The sequence below is a fragment of the Myxocyprinus asiaticus genome, chromosome 19 (assembly GCF_019703515.2).
Source record: "Myxocyprinus asiaticus isolate MX2 ecotype Aquarium Trade chromosome 19, UBuf_Myxa_2, whole genome shotgun sequence".
NCBI lineage: Eukaryota > Metazoa > Chordata > Actinopteri > Cypriniformes > Catostomidae > Myxocyprinus > Myxocyprinus asiaticus.
In genome coordinates, this window is record NC_059362.1 from 22,152,286 (window position 1) to 22,179,890 (window position 27,605).

General features: G+C 38.3%; 1 protein-coding gene across 1 annotated transcript in view; it reads left to right on the plus strand.

Annotated features, from left to right (window-relative positions):
• Window positions 1-27,605, plus strand: part of LOC127409862 (circadian locomoter output cycles protein kaput-like) — an 88,630-nt gene that overhangs the window by 7,708 nt on the left and 53,317 nt on the right. Inside the window, exons 4-5 of the mRNA XM_051644771.1 lie at window positions 5,160-5,257; window positions 7,950-8,071. The gene's annotated coding sequence lies outside the window, so the exon portion shown is untranslated. The remainder of the gene's footprint in view (window positions 1-5,159; window positions 5,258-7,949; window positions 8,072-27,605) is intronic.

Below are 27,605 nucleotides of genomic sequence, written 5' to 3' on the forward strand. Positions count from 1 at the left end.
GCTCACTCTACACTCTCAGGCTTTGCGTTCCACACTGGATGCTGCTTCAGAGTGCTGTGCAATGTGTAGTATATCAAAAGCATGGTATTAAATATTGAGAGAATGCTAACAGTAAACCCAGTTTGGTTGAAAAACAGATTAAAATTACTTGCTAGAGTCCCGATCGTCGACTAGTCATCCAACAACCACTAGTCGATTAGTGACTATTTTATGTTGATTCTTTTTTTTTTTTATTTAGACCCAGGGCCACTACTCCCTATATGCAGATTATGCAGTCTACTTAGGGCACCAAACCCCTAGAGAGGCACCGTCTTACCTTAGGATGGGTATCAGGAGTACTGCGTGAGCATAAACAATTGTAAAAGAGTGATTTAGGAAGCGATACATGGAGAAACCTTACCTTGTGAAAGTTTGTGATTGTGTATTTATCCCCTTCGAGGCTCTCTGTAGAACACATATGCCCATGTGCGTAAGAAATTAAAACGTTCAGTAAAAACAGACTGTCATGCCTCCGCTTTCTGATTTCATTAGTAATTTTTATGGGGATACCCAGGAACGCTTGGTGACAGAATCAAATGGATTACAATCAGCGTTTGTGATGATATGCAGCTAAGTGCAATGAAGACGTTCAGATCAGCTTGATGTCTTGTCATTTCTTCAGTAAAAGAAGAAGCTCATTGGTCACTTGAGGAGAACTCAAGATTCCACCTCGGCGATAGAGTGATTCTTTTTTCTAACTTGTTGGATCTTTTTTCGGTTGCTGGAATCATTAACTCAGCAGGGAGTCAATCAATCAATATTTATTTATATAGCACATTTAAAAACAACCAAGGTTGACCAAAGTGCTGTACAGTAAAAAGTATACAAACCAAACAAGCAAACATTAAGGTGCACTCACAGGGAACAGAGAAGATTCAAGGAAGGTTAAAAGCCAAAGAAATTAGATGAGTTTTAAGTCAAGTTTTAAAAACGAAATAGAAGGGGCAGTTCTAATATGAGTCGGGAGACTGTTCCAGAGCTTGGGACCGGCGATTGCAAATGCACGGTTTCCTCTGTTATTAAGTCTGGTTCTAGGGATAGTAAGCATGTCAAGACCACTAGATCTAAGAGATCTAGATGGTCTGTGAGAGTGCAACAGCTCAGAAAGATATTGTTGGGCCAGATTGTTTAGGGATTTGAACACAAATAGTAAATTTTTTAAATCAATCCTATATTTGATGGGGAGCCAGTGCAGTGAAATCAGGACTGGTGCAATGTGGTCAAATTTACGTTTCCCCTTTAAGAGTCTGGCAGCCGCGTTTTGGACTAATCGAAGACGGCAAAGAGAAGAATGGGAGATTCCAAAATAAAGCGAGTGACAATAATCCAAACGCGATGAAACAAATTGCTCATGGACAGGAAGGACTTAACTTTCGTCAGTAGACGAAGATGATAAAAACACGATTTAACTACAGTGCTTATTTTTTTATCAAATTTTAGGCTACTGTCAAACAGTACACCTAATTTCCTAGCACACAAAGTACCGTATGGGGCAAGAGAGCCTAGGTCAAGGTCAAGATAGCTTTTTTCATTGGGTACAAACAAAATAATTTCAGTTTTTCTCTCGTTAAGGTTTAAAAAATTGTGTGCAAGCCATGATTTAAGTTCTTCTAAGCAAGCTAAGAGCGGCTGTATGGCGTGCTTGTCATTACGCTTTAGAGGGAAATAGACAGTCAAGTGATTAACGACCATCTACAGCATCTTTGGCAGATGCTAAAGGCCCCTATATACTTCCTGAGAAGTTCATCTTCATTCTTCGTTCAGGGGTAAAAATAATTTCTAAACAGCCGAGCAAAGGTATAAATACAACTACACTGCTGTGGGAGGCGTTTAGAGGAGCATTTAAATATGATTATGCTGAAGACTACATGTAAAACCTAAACTAACGTGACATCAAAATGTGTTATCAATGACTTTATGCCTCATTCTATGAGTACAATTTAAATAAGGTCAGTAAAAGAAGTTGTTTTAATAACTCGATGATGATTTAAAGTAATATATATGCAGTAGAAAATGTATAATTGTTTTTTTAGATTCTGAGTTCATGACGCTAATGTGCTAACACACTATACACAGCCATAATATGCACCGATAACACTAGGTTATTGTCATTTATACAACTGTAAAGATGGGTGTATAAAAGAGTAGTATAAAAGAGTAATGTTTGGCCAAATACAGACAAAAGAATGATGCATATCTTACTTTGGGCAGATGTGTGAATGGCTTTCGCTGCAGATGGCACATGAGTCAATGGGCACTTGAGAGTGTTTGAATAGATTTGATTCCTTTTGTAGACTAATTAAACAAAAAAAATCGCATGACATGGTCTTGCAGGCCAGTGTATTCACGTTGAATACTGACTGAAAAACGTAAACAAAGTAGTAGGTAAAGCTTCAGGTCACACCTACTGATGACATGGACCAATGACAGTAAGAAGGTGTTTAGCAGCTGGTTAGAAGTTTTCCTAAATGTTCGCCCAGGCGAGCTGTTCCGAACCACCAAAACGAATGCAAAACACCGTCTTTTTGGCCAGATTTTGTTTTAATTGGCCAGATTTTGTTCTAAATGACATCATACAACGGGTTCTTCAATTTCGATGAAGTATATCTGGGCCTTAATGCGCGCATTGTCTCTCTCTGCCTGGCTGGTGATTATGTTAATGAAACTAATACCTGAAAATAACTCAAAACCTTTATACGCTTTATTCATATTTGAAAGACTCGATAGCAGTTGTGGAACACTCCTCATTGGACAATCACCTCGCACCCAACTGTTGGGCTCTTTCTATTTGTTCTTCAACGCAAGAATGCGTCTTGTATATGACCCCCAAGGCTTTGTTCACACAGGCAGAAAAATTCAGATTTTTTTGCCTATCTGATTCAAATCTGTTTAGGAACAGAACAAAAACAGAAAAAATCTGATTTTTACAAGCCTGATCCAAACCACGTTCGTAGGTGGTTTGGAATCCGATAAAAATCAGATTTTTCTTAATGCGTCTCAGTCTGAATGGTCAGATCAGATTTTTATGTGTTTTTTTCATCATTCATTGTGCGCGAAGGGTTTTTTCGTCGAGAAGACGTACTGCTTTCCAAACGGCTTAAATGATGCCTTCACAGGGCACTTTGAAGGGAAACCAATAATGATGACCACGCTGTAGGATCGTTACAAGAATATTTTCAATTAAAAATTAATTAAAAAGGGTGTTCAGAATGACCGTTTTATTACACCTTTCAGCCTTTAGGCAGTGGAAGGTAAAGTCTATGAGGGGAATAGGGCATTGGGATGAACACTTCTCAATGGAATGTACCCATGTGTCATGCATGTGTTACAGGGCAGTCAAAGTATTGCAAACCTTGGCTTTACTCACCAAAAGAGATGAGCTAAGGTGCGGCCACACACCGGCTGCAAGCCACCACAGGGCGCTTGGCTACCTGCTAAAATACAGGCTCTCTCATTTTTTAAGCCGTTGTCTGCCCTTATGAAAACATATTTAACTCTCACACATGGTGACTATGCAAGTTTGCATCATTACTATAACAACTAAGGTGAATGTACTAGCAAAAGCGACTTGCGTCTGAACAGAAAACAAATCACAGCTGTCCACATATAACCTGCAGTTTGAACAGTCAGTCTAAAAAATCTTTCTTGTGGTGTGAACAAAGGCTAAGAAACACGCCTGATGCTACTGAACTTGAAACTAACCTAATAATGAAACAAGGCTTCCTTTAGACTGATCAGTCAACTAGTTGCTCAGGAAACACACAGACTAGTTGACTTTGAAAATATGATATCCCTAATACTTAATGTGCAATTTCTTCCGTTCCTTGTTAATGTTATTTCCTGGTTAAAGTAATTTGAATAAAGATGGTAATATCCCAAGAATTTTGCTAGCTTTCACTTCCATGCAGATGTTATGAACTCATGAATTGAAAATGTGAATCATGATTTAAAGAGTGACCTCCTTGTTGGTGTGAATCATAATCGCTGTGTGAGGGAGTGAAACCACTGCCATAAAGATATTAAATTAGCATTGTTAGTAGCTACATTTTGTATTATGCAATATTCAACTTGGTTGCAAAAAATAAGCAAAGTAGTTTTTGCTCACCTTGTTTATTTACAAATTTTTTTTTTTTTTTTTTGTAAAAATAAATGAAGGTAAATTATGATTTATTAAACTACTATGAATCATTGTATATAAAATAAAAATATAAAGGTGGATAACAATGAAAGTGATTAAATCTCATTCTCCCTTGTGTTCATTATTGGAAAAAAACGTGTAAAACATGCATTCATTCTTTTTAAATTGTTTTTTATTCAATTCCTTTAAAATACTGATTCTACTTGCTACAATGGCAGCTACAATGGCTGTTGAATGGATGTAAATGGATAAAATGATGGTTCCTCAGATTGAAAAAAAAAACAAAATTTCTGAGCCATGTCAGAGCAAATACATAATTATTGAGATACAGTATATATCAAATATCATCAATAGGCTAAAAAATATAGAGATATCATTTTTGTAGCCAAATTGCCCAGCCCTAGATACCAACCAATATGGACAAATGAGGGTGTCTGAGTTTGTAAAGCTGAACAGAGGGGCACTATTTCGCCACAATGCAATGGGAGCCCCATGATTTGTGTGTATGTGTGAAGGCTCAGGATGACCCAGATGTTTTAGTTGTGATTTCATCTCTAATCAGAACCTCTGGGACACGCGAAGAAGCTGGAAGGCGGTTAAAGAACAGTTCTTAGAACTAGACAGACAACACACATAGACATATACACACCAGCACACCACACATGTAAACTGTGACCTGGTTTGTTGACACATTTCAGTGCATAATGACAGTCAGCAAATTGTAATAAGACGCAAAAAAAATCCATATAGCTAACCAGCATACAAACTCAAATCCTCACAGAGGTACTGCAGTCCTTCAAGGTTATATGTATTCAAGCCTTTTAGTTTGTTGATCTTTTTGCTCTTATTTGTTTGTCCTGGCCTGGTCTCTGCTCTTCTAAGATTTATTTTAAAATGTCAAAATAGCATAAAGTGGATACACCTGAGTAGGAACACTAGCCTAGAGGAAAGAGTACTTAACAATTCCTTTTTGCCTCTACAGGCTTTCCATTGCCATTGGATTTGAGTTTTCTGTTTGGACTTAAAACGCTCAATGACAACCCACAAGAGCCCCTCTGAAATGTTCCCAACCTAAATAAGGTAAGAGGAAACGTTTTAAAAACAAGATGATGTCAAATGAGTAATTTTACTCTATGATTTATATTAACTGCTTATTTTCTGATGGGATTCTCTTTTGAGACATTAGCTCTGTTCCAAAACCTAGTGAGCTTGCTACATAGGCATAACCAGCTTTACTGGTTGTGGTGTTGTGATTTTCTTGTTGACTGCAATCCAATCTTGCTGAGGGGTCTGACTCACTTAATAAATTAATGACCCTCAAACCGCTGAGATGAATCTGCAAATGGGCAAACTGGAGAAAGGTTTTTACAAGGAGGATGTGTTGTGCTGTTAGGCCTTGGTTTGAGATGCTCCTTATACCAGAGATGTGTGTCTGTGACTCGTGAAGTCAGGCTCAAGTCAATACAGCTGCATTTACCAATTTGGTTGTTGATCCTGTTTGGAGTGCTACATACAGTACATATTAATACACAGATTGGTTATACAATGGGTTTAAATACGTTTTAAAACTTATTTAAACCAGGAAATAAACAAAGTTTTAGTATTTTAAATATAAAATGTACAAGTAATGGTTCCGACGCAGCTTAGCAGTTTTTTTTTTAAATGTTCTTAGTTCATGTTATTGTGTTAGTTCAGTAGTTCACAAGTAACTGTAATCCTGCTTTGAGGATAGTGTAAACGTGTGTGGCACGCTGTCCTGGGCGAAGGGCTCGAGGCTTGACCTGAGCTTGAATCTAGTAGGAGAGATTAAAATGGTAGAACGGAGGGGGATAAAGGTGAAGAGGGGAATGGGTCTGGAGCGGGGTTCTCCAGCGGAGGCAGCCTCACGTGGGAATCTGCTCTAGTGGATAGGAAGGGGTAGAGGGATGGATGTTGGCAGAGAGAATAGGTTGCGTGGAAAAACTAAGGTGTCTGGAACATATGTGAGGCAATGTCAGAATATGTGCTTGCATGGGCATTTGTGATATGAACGGGCTGAATCCTCGGACGCGGGACCACACAGCATTCAATGGGAGAGCGTAAAATTCGTGTGAGAATGTTTATGCTGAATTTTACTGAGCTTGCTTGAAGCTGTAGCAGCTGGATCCACAGGAGTGGGCCTGCATGGAATATGATGGTAGGATGAACGGGATGAATCCTCAAGCGTGGACTCACGTGGCGTTTAACAGGAAGAGCCCATGTTTTTGTGTGAAAAGTTTACGCTGCAAATAAGCAAGAACTCGCTCTGCGGTATGAATGGGTTGAGCGCGGTATTTGACGTGAGGGCATATGGTAGGCTTTGTTCGAATGAAATTGATTGATTTGGAGATGCAGGCTTATGGCGAACTGTTTAGGGAAGACCTGAAACAGCCCAATTGTTGTCAGTTGCTATGTAGGTGATGGTTCGTTTGGTATGAGTAGCATAATATGCGTTACGGAGCCATGGAAGCTGAGACTCATGGTCTGAAAGACGTGCCGCGGTTGTGGCACGTGAACGGATGCGGCACTTGGATGGCACATATGCGCTGTTTGCCATGTTGTGGGAGTTTGTTGTATGGCCCTAAAGACGCCACGGTTGCAGTGCTTGAACAGCGTATTAGCACTGTTGTGGTGTAGTGGGAGATTTAGTCGCACGACCCGAAAGACGCCGCAGTTGCAGCACCTGGACAGCTCATTTGTGTTGCTTAGGGATGTGTTGAGCCAACAGAAAACATGGTAAAGTGGTAAACGTTGCGTCTGCGGACGCCTGAACGTAATTGTTTGCTAGATTAAATGTCGGGAACATATGTGAAAGAATGTCAGGAAACATGCTTGCGTGTGCATATGAACAACGTCATTTAAAGTTGTTTTGTCATGAAATTAGAAGGCACCTGAAACTGAGTGCCCAGATGAATACCGTAGTCTGATGTTTATTAACTTAAGTGTATGGTTTGGAGCTTTGTAGATTGTTTTCCAACGTAATGCGAGTCATTTCATAACTGTGTACAGTATTATTGGCACGGGGTGACTCGTCTTGTTTTGACGAGGACGTATGAAATCGTAGGAATTTGTACCTGAGAGTTAGATTTAATAGATACTATAAGAGCACCGTTTGCAGTAGTGTATAATATTGTGAATAAAACGACTTGTTTATATTGATGACTTGTAGTAAATTCTACAGAAAAACTGAAATATTGGAGTATAAAGCAAGGTGCCAAGCTGAATCATTCGGCATTGATTTAAACCTGTTACTTTAAACTTGGGTGGAGCATAAATTTATGACAGATTGTTGAGAATCGCTGAATTGATCACACCCTAAACGAGCTGTGCGGCGAGGTAATGAGGCTGACAGGAATCAACCAGATTGAAACGCTAGGGAGTGTTGGAATGATGATTGAATTAAATAGTTAATCTTTTGTTTCCCTTGGTTCAAATGAAGCTGCAGTAGAACTTGAGTGGCATGAAGCCGGAGCAGCGCCTGTTCACGGAGGCAGGCTTACGCGATGGACCGCTCCGGGTGGAAAGTTAGGATAAGAGAATGTATGAGAAGCTGTAGAGAGCTGTTTGGCACGTATACAGTGCTGTAGCAGCCAGTTTGTGGAAGCAGCTTCACGCTATAAATTGCTTTGGTGAATAGAGCATAGAAAGAAAGACGGGGTAAAAATATAACCCTTAACATGGTAGCAGTCAATATTGCAAAAAACAAATGAGCTGCTGTGGCAGCTTCTGTTGAATAACGAGATTGTTTGGATAGATGTTCTGGTGAAGGCGAATGCTTTGAAGCGAAGTTGCATCTGATGATCCGAGTCACTTGCATGGGTCTGTTCGTGGGCAATTGGTGGGGCCGAATGCTGGAAGACTCGACGCCACATAGAGGTAAGCAGCTGTTTATATACGCTTACCCTGGCAATGTGATTGGTCGGATTAAATGGACTTGCTCCTCCCGAACATAGTTTATAAAACTCCATATGTCATCAGTGCTATTGTATATGACAGACAATCTATTCTGGACACTGGCTTTTCAGTCACACATCGCAAATTAGGTATGGGCACGAGTACTCGGGTACTCGGACGTGGCAGCAATGATCGATCATGAAAATGATGATCGATAGTGATCATGCATGATGTGACTTTTCACTTAATTCGAAATCCAGTGACAATTACCTGGCAACTAAACACAAACATGTCAAAGAGGAAGCTTATTTTTAATTTTGAGATTGATTACATTGTGATTTTGAGGGGTACATTGATTATCAGAGACGTCTCATAGCAACTAAACTGATATACGACTCTGCAATGCTATCGTTATGATAATCAAAAGAGATTAATTAACCGTGTTTTGAACACCTGTCTCTGCAAAACGTTTGCTAAACACGTTTTATTTTCATTAATGTAAGAACTTTGACTCGTTAATGGACATTATTTAATAAAAGTGAACGTTTGTCACTGACTGTAAACCTCCCTGCCCTGGGTGGCGTCATGTTTGCATGATGTAACACACACCTGCATCTCGATGAAATGAATGAAGATTTCCACACGAGTTTCTAAGTTAGATGTCCGATATAAAGTGTCATTCCGTTGCACTTTCCCCAGTTGAAAGGTGGAAATTCCAACTCTCCGAGTTGAATGGAATGCTTCATGAATCACAGCAAACACAATATGGAGCATCGATGCTTTCCCCACAAGAGCGAACACTTGGACGCACGCACACACGCACACACACACACACCAGGCAGAATGGCAGTGGACTCAACGCGCTGAAGCAACGCATATACAGCAGGCGAGTGTTTCAAACATTTTGACAGGGCGCAGCTAAATGGAACAGAATGCAGCGTCTTCAAAACTTCAACTAAACATGCATATTAAAAACGCGATGGTTATGGCGTCTCCTGATAAGCCAAATGCGATTTGAAAATAGACGGATCAGACAGTCACTAAAAAACTGGTGCACGCTTACAAAGATTACTACGGTAACCTGAAGGAAGAACAGACAGGCATTGTGCACATGCTTTCCGAGCTGGGCAGTGAATCTTCATAATGACAAAATATGATGCATTATATTTTGATTATGCAATCTTTTGTACATTTTGTAACATTTTATACAAAAAAGTTTTATAAAAATAATACAATATTATGTTGAAAATTAATTATTTTTTAGTTTTAATTAATTCATTTATGTAAACACCATTTTGATGATTAAATTAAAATAAACTGTTGATATGTAATTCAGAAAAAAATAAAACAAAAAACAGGTATTGGACTCAATATCAGCGAGTACTAAAAAGAAAGTATCGGTACTCGTACTCATTCTCAAAAAAATTTGTATCGGGACATCCCTTATAATCAGTGTAAGAATGTGCCTGTAAATGCGCTCATTGATATTTTGTTAGTTATTCACTCAAATTATTGTGCTGATAATAACAATTATAATGACATTTTTTTTAATTAAATTAACAAAAATTCAAAATAGAAGCATTTTCACAAGTGGACTTTTGAACGAAGCACCAGCCTCTCAAAAAGACTCATAACCCAATTTGTCTGCATGAAAACTTCAGGAATACAACAGAAGTGATTGTGGTTACTGTGCTTTATAAAACAAAAAGCTTAACCTTTACTTTAAGCCTTCACAGTATAAAGTTCCATTTACATATCTGTGTTGCTGCAGGACTGCTTTTCTCATTGTTATTCAGATTTCACACAGCTGGTTAGTGTAGTCTGTGACCTGCAGTGTAATTTGCATGAGGATGTCATGGTTTGCATCTGTAAGTGATGTGTGTGTGTAGCACGGAGTGCTGCTGCTGTATTTCAATGCGGATGTACTGTATGTGGTTGCAGGCTGCAGTGCTGAATGGGGATTCAGAAGTGAGAAAAACTTTACTGGAGATCTCGCATTCACACACATACACACGTACTCCCCCGACTCCCTGTTTCCAGTGATGTCAGTGTCTAGGCTTCAGACCACCTCACACATCTGTGTTTTTCTCTCAGTAGGAGGAAAAAGGGTGATTGTGCACCAGGGAAAAGTGAGGAATTGGAGAGGTTGTATGACTCTGCAAAAATCGCTTGTCCTCAATAAAAATGCTGCATGTCATTTTTTGTAACCGAAAATAAAAACATTTTTAAAGGCTAGAATGCCTTGCTGATGACAAGCCTTCATCTCTTCTCTGTAGAGTGGTGTCTAAAGCAAGCCTGTCAGCTGTATGCTAGTTTTATTCTCTGGACACCAACATTGACTGGATATTTATGCATCATGTAAGAGTAGCCCCAGTGTATTTGTGCTAAATCGCCAAACATGTAGATTCCTATGACGGTTTCAGAAGATTTAATTAGGGGTGCACCGATCCGATACCTGGATCGGTATCGGCTCCGATACTGACGTTTTTAGATGGATCGGGTATCGGTCCGACGAGCCCGATCCAAATCCGATACTGTGTGTTAGTCATGTTCGTTCCTGTCAAGCTCCAAGAACCAAAAAAGCACCATTGAAGTAGTTCATATTACTCGTGCATTTTATTCAAAGCCACTTGAAGACGTGCGATAGCTCTGTGAATCACAAAAGGCTGTGTTTAATAAGTAAATATATAATATGCACGTGCAGCACCAGCACGTTAGTGAATGGCGCTGCTCTGTTTACACACACATTTGCGGCTATTTTTAGCCTTCACGCGTTGCGCAACATTTGCGGCATGACTTTGGTATTGGGATTTAAGAATCAAAATCGAGATTGTTCAATCGTTCATCGTGATGCATCGCAAAATCGAGATTTTTACCCACCCCTTGTTCTTCCAATGTTTAATATTTTACATACGTAAACCATAAGAGATCAGGTGAAGCTGCTTTTAGCCATTAAAGAGTACCCCGCAAATCTGGAACCTTTTAACTTTTGAAATTAGACAAGCGCCAAACATTCACATTTTTAAAAATCATTTGAAGATATATAAGCTTTTGATTAATATATTTAGTCTTTTAGTCATTATATTCAGTTTTGTATATTTTATTAATATTCGTTTTTGCCCTAATTTTCAAAATTCATTTTATGCTTTTATTTTTTGTTCTGTTTGAGTGCTTTGAGCTGCATTTTATGTATGAAAGGTGCTAAAAAAATATATTATTATTACTCTCAATTGGTTAATTACAGCATCCATAATTGTAATATAGATTTGTTTTTAATTAATTGTGAAGCTTAATATGAAAGTATAAGCCAGATGAATAAATGTTTCAGACCGTGTAGTCATTTACATTTCTATTTTTGCTTTCTGCTCCCTGTAAGCAATCTCCTGTAGCATGTGAATGATAAAATTACAGTGTTTATGAACATAACAGGAGTCCATTTTAACAGACTGAGGTGTTTTAGATCTCTTTTAATGTGTAGAATAACAACAAACTAATAGTCCACTAAAAGTCAAACACTGCAGGGTTTATTTAAAATAATGCTGGTTAACATATTCAGGTTTACATATTGCTCATTTACAATGGATGTTTTGTCATTTTAATCAAAATTTATTTTCTACTTTTTGTCATTTTTTTGCAATTAACATTTTATTCATTTAGTAGATACCTTTATCCAAAGCACCTCACAAATAGGGAATGCAAAAATTAGATTTTGTGCATGTATAATTGCTTTCACATTTATCTGAAATTATGAGAAATTCTGCTTGTATTTAATTTGTGCCTCCTTTGATTTTGACTTTTTTTTTTTTATCTTAGAAACTAGGACACTTTTTGTTGTTGGATTTGTTAAAGATTTGAATGGCTTCAACTACTGCGGCATGTAAAACTGCTAGATTTAGTGCTAATTTTGTTTTTTTTCCCTTGTCTATTATATAACAGGTTTTAAAAGGAACAAATATCACGTTTATGGTAATATGGATGATAGATTCAGCACATTTAAACGTATGGTATCACCATGGTTTTTGGACATGTACCATGATAATACCATAGTATTCTTGTAATTACCTTGAAGTACCATGTAAATACCCTTGTATCCACTTTATTTTGCAACGCGGAGTAAACAGGCAGCTGCATTTCCGGCGAGAGTTCTGCTGTCATTAGCTGCAATGTAAATATCTAGAAGCGTATTAATACCAGAATTTAGTGATATGGGCTTATAAACTATCACACAATCACAGGATGTACAGCAGAATAATGACCTAATGTCAGATCATTTTCTAACTTCAGCATTTATAGTAAAAGTGTAAGTAAATCATTCACTTGTTGCTATGTTTTGTATTGAAGAGACGTTAATAAAATCTGCTTCTTACTTTACAGAGATCGTGACGATGCAGTGTTTCTTGTCTCCATGTAATCCTCCATGCGATGTTTCATAAGCCTTTCTGAATGCGAGATCTGTGCGTCTGTTTACTATGCACTGCTAAGAAAGAGATAATGCTCTCTGACAAGAATAAGAATAATGCATTTATTATTTTGTCATGAAGAAAGAAGATGCAGTGTTCATGCAAAAAAGTTGAAGCAGCATTTTACCAGTGGCTTTCTGCTCTCTGTTGGTCGTGTAAAGTTTATGGACGCATGTCAGATGGCGCGGTGGACTGTCCCTATCAATGCCTGACTTCATTCATTCTGCCTGAGCAACAGTGTGTGATGAAACAATGGTAAAATGGGTAAACGTTAAAACTATACACGCACTGAACCAAAGTGTTAATGAAAATAGCAATTAATGATAATAATATGACAACCATATATTGCCAGCCTGTAATATAAAGCAGCAAAATGTATTATTTTTGTATCGCTAAAATAGCTGGAAGTTGGTTATACCAGAAGTGGTCCACATTCTAGGTTGTAATGGCGGTGCCCTAGTTACACTGAAAAATAAGTTGGATACAGTATGAATATGGTAGTCATTGACTACTTTTACATGGACACCAGAAAGCGGCTTATTGTGAGAAAGTTTACATGCACTGTATAAACGGTATACTCTTTATTCCCATATGCAAGTGGCTCGGTCAGCAAGCAGCTTTTTCTACAGCAACATAATTTACCTGCAACACTTGTGTCAATAGCAAACATGGTATACGAGGAAGACTTAACTATTTTATTCTCCGTTGCTTTGCTTTATTTCCAGATATTCCAGTGTTGTTGCTGTGTTTGTTTTCTTAACTTTCTATCGTGACCTACAGCAGAATTGTGCTGCAATAGTGGGGTTTCCCTCTTTTGTAAAACTGTACGAGAGTATGCCCAGAGCGTGAGGGACAGTTGATATTTTACATTGGCTTGTGTAAATGGGTATAGATTATACTGTATGTGCTTTTCCCACTGTAGTCTTCTTTCCGCTGTGTTGACTTGTTGTTGGGCTTTATCCTATGACAGTGTTCTTGTTTACATGATGTTTCAGAACGCCGCTTTCTGCAAAAACCCCGGAATAAACAATTTTCTTAAGTGCATGTAAATGGGGTCATTAATTACCATGGTATTACCTTGGTTTTTGGACATGTACCATGGTAATACTATGTTCAATACTATGTTATAACTCAAATGTTTTTGTTTTATGTTTTATGTAAAATATATAAAAACAAATTTTCTTCATGATTGTTGCATTATCCAACCCCTCTTGGCACCTGTTTAGTAGCTATATATTACGTGATTGTGCAGTTTTCATGTGTGTGTGTGTGTGTTGGTTTGTGTGTGTGTTTTATGAGTCATGCAATTGTAACAGGTGAACAAAGGAAAGGAAATGGAATGTTTGTCTATGTTTGACCTCTGGACTCAATAAGCCGCCTTTAGACTGGGATAGGCTCACGTGAGATCAGATATAACAATATATAGAAGCAAACAGGTACACATGTGAGCCATTCAAACTGAATTGCACAATGTCTGATGCGCATACTAGCTGAACTAACACATATTGTGAGTTTGTCGTTTATCATTACTGTGATGCATGACTAGAGTGTCTGACTTAAAGGTCATATAATTCCTTTTGATGCTACAAATACTTCTGTCGATCCCAGTTTAAAGTACTGAGACAGCAATAGTACATATAAATACATGAACATAGATGATTCTAGTATGGAAGTAATTTAAAGTCAATGTAATTATAGCAACCTACCCGAATAATAAAACATCCAATTTAATGGTGCAGAATTGGCTCAGTGGTTAAGGCTCTGGGTTACTGATCAGAAGGTTGGGGGTTCAAGCCTCAGCACTGCCAAGATGCCACTGTTGGGCCCTTGAGCAAGGCCCTTGACCCTATCTGCTCCAGAGGTGCTATATCATGGCTGACCCTGCACTCTGACCCCAGCTTAGCTGGGATATGTGGAAAAAAAAGAATTTCACTGTATATGTGCAAATGTATAATGTGTGATAAATCAATATAATAAATTAATTAATTATAATTTTGAAGGTAACACTGCTGCCCCCCTTGACTGAGGTTTATTACCGTCACAGTAACACAGGAACGCACTTCAGTATGTTCAACCATACCACACACTGGCAATGTGTTAGCGAAGTGCATTCGCATATTTGCATAAAATATTTTTCTGGCCTTTAGAGATCTTAAATTTCCATTCACCCTTTTAAATATGAGCAGTGCAGACCTTGATAATGCAACAGCAGTACCTACTGATAATATGCCTGGTCCTCATACTGTACTACTATCAGAACAGCATTCCTTAGTGCACTGATCCACACACTCATAAAGATCTATGATCAACAAACCTAGATATCTCTGTGAGTTCAAGCAGAGCAGTTTTAACGGGCAAGACTGACATCTTGTAAGTCACCTTCTTTTGCCTCTAATCCTCCCATTCTCCTGTGCTCTCTGACTCCCTCTGGCTTGGATCACGACTGACCCACTTGGCGTTAATGTCAGTGGTTGGCTCCTCCCCGTGCCTCTGAAAGATCAGGCCAACAGCCGCAGCAACTTCACCGTGGGGCCTCCTGCCAGCTGCGGCATGGGGCCCTGCCAGCTGCGTCATGGGGCCCTGCCAGTGGAAAGCTGTATTGCTCAGTCATTTTCCTGTCTGCAGACTACTGGACGTTCACGCTGAACAAAGGGAGCTTTTGTGAGATTCAGGCACAGGGGCTTGAGGTTGATGGCTTGAAGTCCACAGAAGGGGATCTAACCCTGGGAAATATAGCAAAAAGTGTTCAGGGTGTGGTGGAAAAAGTGTTCTGGAGGAAATAGAATGACCTTCCTTAGTGATTAAAACATGCTGGACAGATGATGGGACAAGCACCAGAGTATTCAAGTCATAATCTTAAAAACACATAATTAGTGACTTCAAAATATTTCACACTAAACTAAGCAGCAACTATATGCAAACTTGCCTAAATGAGGACTTTTGTGATTTTGTTACAGTGGTAATTTGGGCGGTACCTTCAGTTCAGCGAGCGTCACAGACGTGTTTCGGTTAAGCGGCCATTAACAACAGCTTCTTAACTGCGTCCGTGCTATGTGTGATTAGAATTATATGTCTGTTTTTTGTTGTTTTTTTTAACAACTACTGACTGTAAAGAACATAAAGGATATTAAAAGAGACATTATTTAATGACAAATGGATTGCGTGGATCTTGTGTTTGGACACGCATTACACGGAATGAGTCAAACCGAACTTTTACTCTCATCTAGCAGTGAACAAATCTTTGTGCTGAACATCTTCACCAATATACTGCTTAATCACTGGTGAGTGAAATCTAAACATTTACCAGCCAATGGCTAATCACAGATATTTTTTGTCACATAGCGCATCATTTGGTCACAAACACAAGGTTTCGTGTAGTTCAACTGGTAGAGCATGGTGCTAGCAATGGCAAGATCATGGGTCTGACTCCCAGGGAACACACAAATGGATAAAATGTATACCTTGAATGCACTGTAAGTTGCTTTGGATAAAAGTGTCTGCCAAATGTATAAATGTAAATAAGGGTGATTTACTAACATTGTAGAGGGTTGCTGCATAGAGTTCAAGATCAATCTTGGGATTTAAGAATCAATTTAAGAGTGCAATGCATCAGAACATTGGTATTTTTACCCAGGCGTACTCTTGAAGACCCTGTTTCACTCAGAAATCTGTCACAAGTAAAATGGGTTGTGAATGGGGTTTCATGTACACTTAAAAAACTAAACATTCATGCCATGAGACTGAAAAAACAGCAGTGACGCATAGACCAATAGTTAAACAAATTTTAAATTTACAGATTTTAAAGTGTCACCCTACATATCCGTCGAGTACTCGAGTAGAGCCTGACCGATATGGGATTTTTGAGACCGATACCGATTTTAGAGGGGGAAAATTCGCCGATTACCGATATGGTGGCCGATATAGTTAATTTTTGAGCTGGAATGAAAACAGACCTTTTCTATTTGGATTGTTCACCGATTTTGCACTGATATGACTATACAAAGGTACTCAGAGGGCTGCTTAAATATTTTTATCAAAGAATATTTGACATTATTATTATACATTGTCAACAAATTCTAGAAATGAACACTGAGAAAATAAAGAATAAATAAAAATACAATAAACAGCTTAAAAAAACATCAGTACTGTATATTCAGTATCAGTCAGTTGCTGACCATTAAAATAAAGAATAAATTCAAATAAAATAAATAGCTAAATATACATCAGTACTGTTTAGTATCAGTCAAATGCTGACTATTTTAATACTGCCAGTCAATTAGGTGCACAGCTTCTCTGCATTTACACCTGTTGAGACAAGAGATAAACAGCGGCAGCGGTGTTACACCGTATTCTGCTATACAAGTTCAGGGGAAACTTTAAATGCTGGAAAATATTACATTTTGTAAATGCAGCGACTGGAATTGTTCGGTTGAAGGGGGTACCAAACTGTGAATCCTTAACAAAATAGTTTGGTGAATACATGTTTACACATTAGCTTCCACTCAGCTGACAAGCAATGAAAGTAGCTATGTGGTTAGCTAGTTAGCTATAAGCTCACTGTCATGGAGAGTAAAAGATGGACCAGCATTGCGTCTCACCAACTAGGTAACAACATAGAGTGAAATCAACAGACACAATAAACCACCGCACCATTGTCTGCTGAGCTGCAAAAAGATGCTCTGATGTTTACCTTTCAATCTGCTACATTACTGACTGCACTGACAAACTATAGCTGGCTAACAGCAAACAGACATGAGTGACATGGTTGTCAGGGACAGGGTTAACGTTATATTAGTTATACTGAAAAGGGAAAATGATGGGGTCATTGTTTAATAACTTTCCAGTATATATTTCACAAACTAGTTAGCAGCTTACCGAGAAGAGACCACTCAACTCTGCCTTGTCTGCAGAGCCACAGTTCAGAGTCAGCTCTGTAAACAGTGGAATCATAGCGTGCTCTACTGGACAAACTACATAGTGACACCAATTCTAAAGCATTGTTTTCAGCATTATATGTTCTGAAAAAAAGTTTTCATATCTGCGCATATCGGTAAAATATAGGCTGATACCGATATATCGGTGAAAGGCTAATATTGGCCGATAATATCGGCCGACTGATATATCGGTCGGGCACTGTACTCGAGTATCTCTAATACAGATACACATGCATGAAGGAGTCAGACTCATTCTTGCTTTGCTTGTAAATGTGAAAAATGCCTTCACTGCCTCCATCTTCTGAGCTTCATCTGTCCTGACCTCTTACTAACTGTGTTGGGTGAAATCATTTTTTGAATGCATTGTGTTATGGGTGTGACAGTGTATTGTTTTATGGCTGAAGTGTTGTCACTGTTTATATAAACATCCCCTTTGACATTGCCCCACTTCCGCTCTGTTTGGATATTAGAGAACTCATTATATAGATGTGTTTACTGTTGGAATCTTCTGAACCATCACATCATTTCACTATGTCACCCTGAAATTGTGTATGTGTCCATCTGTGTGTGTTTATGACTGGAGGATGAACACAAAAAAGTGCTCGGTTATAATTTGCCTGCATTAAATATAGGCTTTTTGGCTTTTAGAGTATATGTAAGTTTTGATGTTAAACTGGGTTAAAATTTGTCTGTGTTTGTACTGCATGTCCTCACTTCCCAGTGTGTGCGTCTCAATCTTGGCTGGTTTTAAATGTCAACTGTGGCTGCTTATAGATGGATCGCCATGGTAACAGTGGTGCAGTCATCCCCACTCCTACCCGTTTGACACTGAACAACAGACGGCAATCCTAGCTTTCCTCTTGAGTGCCACTTTTGCTTTGTCACTATCATCACCATCTTACTCGCCACACCCATTATCATCATGTTTGTGAAAGCTCTTTGTATGAAAGCTTTCAGTGTAATGTACAGAGTCAGCTATGGAAACAGTACATTATTTCAGTTTGTGGTCAGTACGTTTTATGTGTGATGTTAATATTCAGACTTTTGTAGTGAGAGAGAAGTGCTCCACACATCCTTAGTGTCATCTAGTTTTGATCTAGTTTTCTCTATAGGCTGGTCGAATAGTCATCCAAAAAAATGACTAGTCGATTGGTGATGTTGACTACCAGTATTTTATCTTCTGTAAAAAAACAGATGGACATTTTTGGTCATTGTCACATCTCACATTGTTTTTGGTGCGTTTTTAAGATTCTTGCGTGTCAAGGTAATATTGGTCAGATTAAAAAAAAAAAAAAAAAGAGAGTCCTCTGCATTCTATTCCACACTGTTGCACTCCATTTATTTGTTTTTGAACAAGCCTTATATAAATACCCCCAGAAATGTGGTACCAACCAGGGTTTCTGTTAGTCGCTAATTACCGGTTTTTGACCGTTACAATGTCCTAATTTCCAACAAATTCAAACATAGTCGGACACAATGTCCGGCCAAAATATTAACAAAATGCCATCGCTGTCACAGAGGTTTAAACTTTACCGAAGCTTGCAGAGTCCTAATTCGCGGCTACAGTGTAAGCATAAACAGCCTACATCCCGTCACGCGTGCCCACAGTGAATAGCTTCTCACTCCAGAATTGTATTCAAACAGCCTTGTGTTGCCATCTTCTGGAGGAGAAGGACACCAGGCTAATGGGAATATCAAGTTGAAGAGAAACACTGGAGACATTTGACTTCACTTCGGCAGAAAAACGCTTTTGTGCTACGAAAAATCGGAAAATAGATATATAAAAAGAGCCAAGGAAATTAGCCAAGGTGAGAAGTTATATGACATAACCTAAAGATTTATTTTATATTTCTTTGAAAATGAAAAGATATGTTTCAAATTGCAGTTTAGTTTTTTGCTTTGCCCCTTTTTGAATTTTTTAGTATTTTCTTATTATTAGATGCTGATTCCAAGACGACTGTGTTTTTTTATTTATTTATGGAAAAGCAACTTACCTAACCCTAATCCTAATGAAATTTTTTTTATCGTTCATTTGACTTGATTGTGTCATAATTATATTACAATATTATGCCCATGTCCATCACGTTACAGCTAAAAAAAAAAAACATTCACCACCAGTTACCAGTATATTTAAATATGATTATTCAAGTGTTTTATCTACTAGTAATGTTTGTATTGTGCAAACTAATCAATTTAAAAGGTGAAACTTGTGATATGGCTGATACGAGTTCAATGGAGGACTTTTTTATTTTTATATTATATTATACAGTCACAGTTGATGATGTAAGTGAACCATAATACTACAATAGTATGTCTATGCAATGCACACAATAACACCATAAACTAAACACATAAAACGAGGATTCAGTAATGATGGGTATAAAATTTACTTTATTAAACATGAAAAACATGCTTAAATATGCAGTATAAAAATTACAAGAAGTCAATTTCAGAAATCATGAATATTAGTAAACATGTCACAGTAACTTCCCCCAACAACATAGATACACCGTGATCGGTTAACACAAACTTCGCCAAATGGATAACAGATAAACATCCATCCAGACTGCAGCGATGCTGTTCCGAACTGTGTGAGTGTGACTGACTGAACTGAACAGCGTAGATTCCCCAGCCGGAACATGAGACAGACGGTACTTCTTTCCTGTGTTTACGGGTATGATGTAATAACGCAAAGATGAATGACATAAGCCAGTGATTTCACGCCTGATCCGACCCGACAGCTCAAAATACAGATACTTTTTATAGGCTTACCATAGTCATACCATGGGGTAATGTAAGGACATTGTTTTAAACACTGATTGTTTATGTACTTAATCAATAATGGCATTTTGTAAATTTTTAACAAAAAAAATCTTATGTAGTGCAGCTTTAAAAAAATAAATAAAATAGTTTGCACTCTAATCATGGCTCGTACATTTCTAATACAATTTTAACATGGTAATGCAGCACATTTCATGTTACTGAATCACTTATGTTGTAACTTCCTCATTTTGTAAGTCTCTTTGGATAAAATCGTCTGCTAAATTAATAAATGTAAATGCATCTGATTAGGGTCAGGTGACCCCAAAACCTGCCTAATTATACAGTGCTTCCTTAATACTTAATAGGTCACTAGTTGTTCAGGCAACATGACAAGGTGAGTTTAAAAATATGTAGTTTTGCATATCCCTAGTTTTCTTAAATATCTTAGTGTAAAATGTGAATGTGATTTGCTCTGATGATACCGGTAATCCCTTTCCTTTTCCATCCTTGGGTGGAAAGTCACTTTCGGTTGATAAAGAGAATTATTGCTGCAGTGTGTTGTCAGTTTGACCAATGTTATCTAGCATAAGGGAACTACACACGAAGACAGCACATAAATCCGTCATTAGAAAAGAACATTTGCACATTTCCAGAGAAACTATGACGGGAAAAAGAGAGCAGAGCTATAAATGGAAACTTCATCTTCATACCTACGCAAGGGAATCACTGGGCTGCAGATTTGGGCAAAACCATGGACTGTATTCAGTGCACATACTAGTCACTTTTCTGACCTGTAGCCATGATTTTGGTGTGGATGGAAAAAATAATTTAACTTTAAATATATCTAAATATGTGTGTCGTATTTATTAGATAAACTCATTTACACCTTAAAATACGATACACATTGCAAAACATGTCACCGTTCAATATATTGTGATGCATCACAATATCATAATAAGGTTGGATTGAAACTGTGGCAATAGCATGAGAGAGACTGAATCTGTGGAATTGTTTCAATATGTCTTGGTTCACTTCACTTTTGTCCAATACAGTGCATCTTAGAAGAAGGTTAAATCTGCAATGAGAAATTAGTTTACTCTTATCTAGATAGCCTACTGCTTTATTTAGATGTATGAAATGAACACATAAATGAACAAAAATATTGATACAGGGATCTAAAGTATCCATGCAAAGAATTGTGGTGTATCAAGCTGATTGTGTCACATGGATCACAAAGAACCTCTCTGTTGAAGAGGCTTTCTCTAATTGTGTAGATTACCACCATATGAGTAATGAAGAAAATGCTGAGAGAGAATATGAGAGGGAAACTCTGCAGTGGAGGAATTCAGCACATCTATTTTTACCTTGGTTGGTGAAAGTGGTTGCTATGGCATTGCCAACAGGCACCGTTGTCATGCAGGCATCTCCGTGCGTGCAGAGCACCACCGAAGATCCACGCTGGAGTGACTCACATCCTCAGAGCTTTACTGACCTACATCTGAGAGAGAACACACATACACACAGTAAGCCTGCAGAGACTCAATCTGAGTGAGAGAGGGGGGAAAAAAGAGAGTGAGAATGTGTAGACACTTTGCATGAATTTATTAAAAATGGAAAGCACACTCTGCAGTGAAAAAAAATGAATGTGGACAGGAAATGAGCAGAAAAAGCCATGTTTGGTTACCTTAAGACTGTATGGATACAGTTAGTGATGTGTGTGACTGAGTTTGGGTTGCTTTGAGAGATTTTTCAGAGAGTTTGACTTTAAGGATGTATGGGCACTTCGTGTCATGCCAAACAACACCCTATATTCACAGTATTCACACCATGCGCCCCACCGAGTGCGAGAACCACATTATAGTGACCAGGAAGAGGTTAACCCAATGTGACTCTACCCACCGGGCCAATTGGTTGCTGAGGAAGCCTGACTGGAGTCACTCAGCACGCCCTGGATTCGAACTTGCGACTTCAAGTGTGGTAGTCAGCATCTTGCGTCAGTGTCTAGCGTCAATATTTTCCTTATTAAAATTACTTGAAAGTGTTACTTTACTCCTAAACACTTAAAAAAGTTTAAATAGAACAAAAAGCTTTAAATTCAACAAACGAATCAACTGAAAATATACATTTGAAACATCTGCTATGACTTTCTAACCTTTTTAACCTCTCATGAGTTTGCATCCCGGTAAAAAAACAAAAACAAAAACAAACCACATTCAAAATACATAATAAAAAGTAAATACATACTTTTCGAAAGTAGGCCTATGTTGAATCTCGTCAATAGGCTGAAAAATAAAAATAAAATTCTGAAAATTTTTTTGTAGCTATATTGCCCTGCCATAAACTGGAATAACATGAATCAGTGATAGCCCCTGATTATAATTTATGATTCTTCATAAATTGCTACTTTTGTCTTCCATGGAACAAAAAAAACAGCTTTTGGCAGATCTGGTGTGGCTGATTTTGGCAGAATAGGCAAATGTGTCACCTTTTACAACTACTGATATCATTCTGATCTTGTAGAAGCCCCAAAGATAGTTTCATGGTTGCTCTCAGTGTTCTCTCTCCCCCCCTCCCCGTTTCCCTCAGTCACTTCTCTCTTTTATTTCCCCTTCCTTTCATGATCTTAGCTCTTTCACACTTGACAGAGAGTTTTTAGGCTTTTTATGTCTTACTTTGCTTATTATTGGCTGTTGGTTGTTTGTGGTGTAGCTTGCTGATTTGCTGATAGTGTGTCTGTGGTGACTCAGGCTGCCACGTGATTGGCTGCAGCTGCCTGTTGAGCTGTGATTAAGAAAGAAACAGCAAGCCAGAGAAGCAAAAGTAGGTCACTGGGTCAGCAGGGCAGTGATGCATTTACTGACATCACAGTTACAAAAGCATTGCTCAGCCTACGCTAACACCACAAATGCTCTGCAGGAAGTACCGGAGACTGCCTTACTTCTCTCTTTTACTCATTGCTTTTATGTCTGTTTTTTTTACAAGCCCTCCTCCTCATTTTTTTTCTTCCTATTTGCCTTATCCCTTTCTCTCTCATACCCTCTACTGCATGAATATACTGTATATATATTGCTTTTTGTCTAATCTTTTGCTAATTGACCACGTCTCGGTGAACAAAAAATAAAACCGAAAATATTTCAGTCTATCCTTCGTCATATTCTTAAAAAAAAAAAGTTCCCTCCTCCGGGAAGTCTCTTTGGATTTACCACCAAAACTTTCCATGCACAGAATGACACTTGTGCAATGAATGTGCAATGATGTGAGGAATGTGAGCTGCTCTCTGAAGGTAATTTATTTGGAGACAAGCAGGTATGAGAACTGCATTATACCATTATAATTGCGATCGGGAGCCTGCAAAGATGCGAATGATACATCATCAATAGCGGTTCAATTCTGCGATTTGGAACAATTGCATTCATATCAGCAGCGAACCGAACAGAGTTCACATGAACCATACCCCAGACCACCTTTTCAAGCGGACTCGGGTGCAGTTTGTGGGTGCACACCCGAGTTGGGGAAACAGCATTCTTTGATGTCATTCGAACCCGATTGAGCACCAGAAGTGCAAGTGTTAAAGCACCCTAAAATGTCATGTAAACGCTTTAGTACTACTGAAATCATAAATTAGACTAACAGACTTGGATAATGCAATTGTAGCTTGGCTTTGTCCAGCATGTATTTTGGGGTGGGAGGAGACATAAACTTTAGACATGAAAAGCATCTAAATAATGGCTGTCGATTTAACGCATTAATTCGGTGCAATTTAATTATATATAAAAATAACTTGTTAAATGAATGTACTGTTATTAGGAATATATTCCTACCATTAGGAATATTCCTATTCCATACCATTCAAGCGATTCAAGCTTGAAGTACCACCTGTTTTTAGCAGGGGCAGTAAGCGAAACTCCAGCTGTTTAGGCAACACGCAGCTGTACAGACAACAAACACACTTAGACTTGCTTGACAGTAGTGACAGCACAAGCTGAAAACATCATCTTGCTTTCAACAGCGTTCTTGCTTTCAAACACAGGGATTGTGAGATGTTTTTTTCTAACTTTTCTGACACAATAATGTAATGCATTTTAATTATCTGAAATATTATATTTATAATATATATTGTATTTATAATTATTTAAAAATGACTATTTCTAATTATTTTATCATTTTATATTGAACTATTTTTATTTGAGGGCCTTTTTCAGCAAATATTTATGTATGTGATTAATTGTGATTAATTCTATTAATAAGTTGGCATATCATGTTATTTATACGATTAATATGAATGCTAACTATTGTCAGATCCCAGCCGTATTCACACATTGCTGTGGTGTGTGTGTTTGCACCTCAGTCTCTTAATTTATGGCTTCTTAATTTAATATTCTATTAGTATGTTGTGTCTAGTCTGTTGTTTGTTTACAGCTGTTGGTTTCTGCTTGCCTTTTTTGTCTGAAATGCTGAAATGCTAAGAGTTGTGTCTGAGTTGTGTTAGTATGTGTTTTTTGTTTGGGTTGGGATTCATGTGCAGTGATCAGTAGGGGACATGACTAGTGTGCTGCGGGGCGTGACCAGACTTCATAACATGCATGTGACAAGAGACTCAAACTAAAACGAAGGGTGTGAAAGAGAGAGAAGGACAACACCTTTCTTTTGCTAATCATGTTTTCTTTTGCCAACGCTCTGCCCACTTAAACCACTTGTTTTCTCCTAGGAAACAAGCCAGCACCACACCTCTCGGCACCATGGACCATAGTGCACTAATCATTTTGTTTACTGTTGAGTCTATGGCACTTTTCCACTGCACATTATGGTTCGACTCGACTTTACTTTTCTGAGCTTGCTTTTCCACTGCAGTTTAGTGCCGCCTCAACGTGGATGGGATTATAGACTGATCGTCATAGTTGCGCTGCCTCTACTGCTGTGACATCATCTTAAACGCGACACAAACATTACTGACCATAAACAATAACACGACCGTTAGCTGTTAGCTACTAGCTCATTGTGCTGCATAAAGCATTTGTTGCATGGTGATTTTACACAAGTGTAACAGTTAAATTGGCCTGGTTGTTTTAGAAGCAAGCTTTCCAGTAGCTGGTCAACTAAATAAAGTGAAGCTTTCAAGCAGAATATAGAGTTAACGTAACAAAATGTACCATCCTCCATCGTGGACTCCAACAATGCCAAGTCCAGGGCACTCTCCCTCCCATTGCTCGCCGGTCTATTGCCATAGATAGCGCCAATTTAGTCAAACCACTTCCACTTTCTTCTGTTTGAACCACTCCAGCTGTTGTGGTCCTTGATGGTTCTGTAGTCACTTTCTGTAGTCAAAGTTAACTTTTCCCTACACTGTTGGTAGGTCCGGTGGTAGCCGTGTGCGTCCAACAGCTGAGACACTTCCTGAAAGACTTTCTCGTTTTGCGTCGTTTCGTTCGTCACTAACGAGAGGAATGTCTGCACCTGGTTTATTGACCACGGCGTGGTTTTGCGCACAGCCATTTCTTTTTACAATTCGAAAGTCTCGTGAACAAATGATGCTGCTATCGCTGTTGCTAAAAACTAGCGGGTTGATGTCCCGTGTCACAAATCCAGTGACGCTGGTAGTGACGATTCTCTCTGACCAATCAGTGATCTGCAGGGTTTTGACATCACATTTAGTATTGGTTCGGCTCGCTTGGAACCTCGACTGAGATGGTACTAAAAAAACTACCAGGTACCAGGTACTATCCACAGTGGAAAACCCCCAAAAAGCGAACAGAGTCGAGTCGAGTTGAGCTGTACCGTGCAGTGGAAAAGTCCCATAATGAGTTTGTGTCACCACTGCGTCTGCATTTCAGCTGTGTAGGGGTGGAAATCATCAGGGACCTAGTGATATTAATATCTGGGTAACAATAAGATAATATTGCTAATGTTTATGATTAGTTTATTGTGATTCAAATTAGGATATATGACTGTCTCATTCATCTTCATTGTATTTTGATGTTTTGTGCAACAAGTCCTGAACTTGTTGTGAACCTGCTTTACTTAATCGTAGAGCCATAACATTGGCAAAAACAACGTTTTTAAGGCAATAACATACCTTGGTTCCAGTGTGTTTTTATCATTACATGAAAATACTTGCAGTCCTAGATGTTTGGAGGATCTGTGTGGACAACCTTACAAATTAAACAAGTTATAGAAGTATATTTTTAGCTCGTTTTGAGTTAGCATTTTGGTCAAATAAAAATAATTGTCTTTTTATCCACTAAAATATTAATGTGAAAAATATAACTAAAATTATTGATTCTTGGTATTAGAATATCAAATACAGTATTGTAGGTGAAATATTGTGATACTGTAAAATATTACAGTATTTTTTCCCCCATTACTTTGCGGCTAGTTTGGCTGTGCTAATTGCTTAAGCAAGCTATGCCTTCATTAAGGGCTTCTTTGTTTTTAAACAATTGATTTGTAACGTTTAATGAGACTAAAGACTCGGGTATACTTTGTTTTTCCACGTTCTGGATCGGAATGCGCCCGGTCGACCGCATTGCCTTTCAAAGTATAATCTTTTATCCGTGAGCGAATATTAACGTGTTCGACGCATGCGCTCTACGACTGCTTTGTGATACTCTATTAGTACATTCAATGGCAGGTGCATGCTTCAATCATGTGCACAGATGAGGATGACATAAGAAAATGTTATATCTTCTGCTTCAATTGGAAAAAATAATTTTTGATTCCAAACATTCCTTTTAGAGATAGAACAGAATAGAAGTTGCATAAGGAGTCCTGCAAAAGATGGTATTTAACCCACAGAGCCAGATCTCAAAATCATTCAGTCAGTCTGGGAAGACATGAAGAGACAGAAGCAACAGAGACAGCCTAAATGCATAGATTTGTGGCAATTTCTCCAAGATGCATGGAACAACCTATCTGTCAACAACCTTGGAAAACTGTGCGCAAGAGTAAATAGGAGAATTAATGCTATTTTAGAGGCATAGGATGGTCACACCAATTATTGATGTAGTTTTTTATGTTTACTGCACTTTGTATGAAGTTAATTGACAACATCCTCACTAATTTTTTTTAAGACTGCCTAAAACTTTTTGCACTGCACTGTATGTCCATATTTGTGTTTATGGGAAAACATTTGTTCATGACATTTTAGTTGATCCTATTTTAAAAGCCAGCTTAGGCAGTTGCGTGTGAAATTATTTGAACTCAAAAGAATGTGTGGGTGCATTTAGGTATGCACGCTCATGCTTCTTCATGGATGTATGTCATATGAAAATGAACCAACGCCAGAACTGTAGCTCATACCGTGTAGTAACTAATAAGTCATGGTAACTGCTAGTATTTGGCTAATCTCCTTGCTATTGTCAT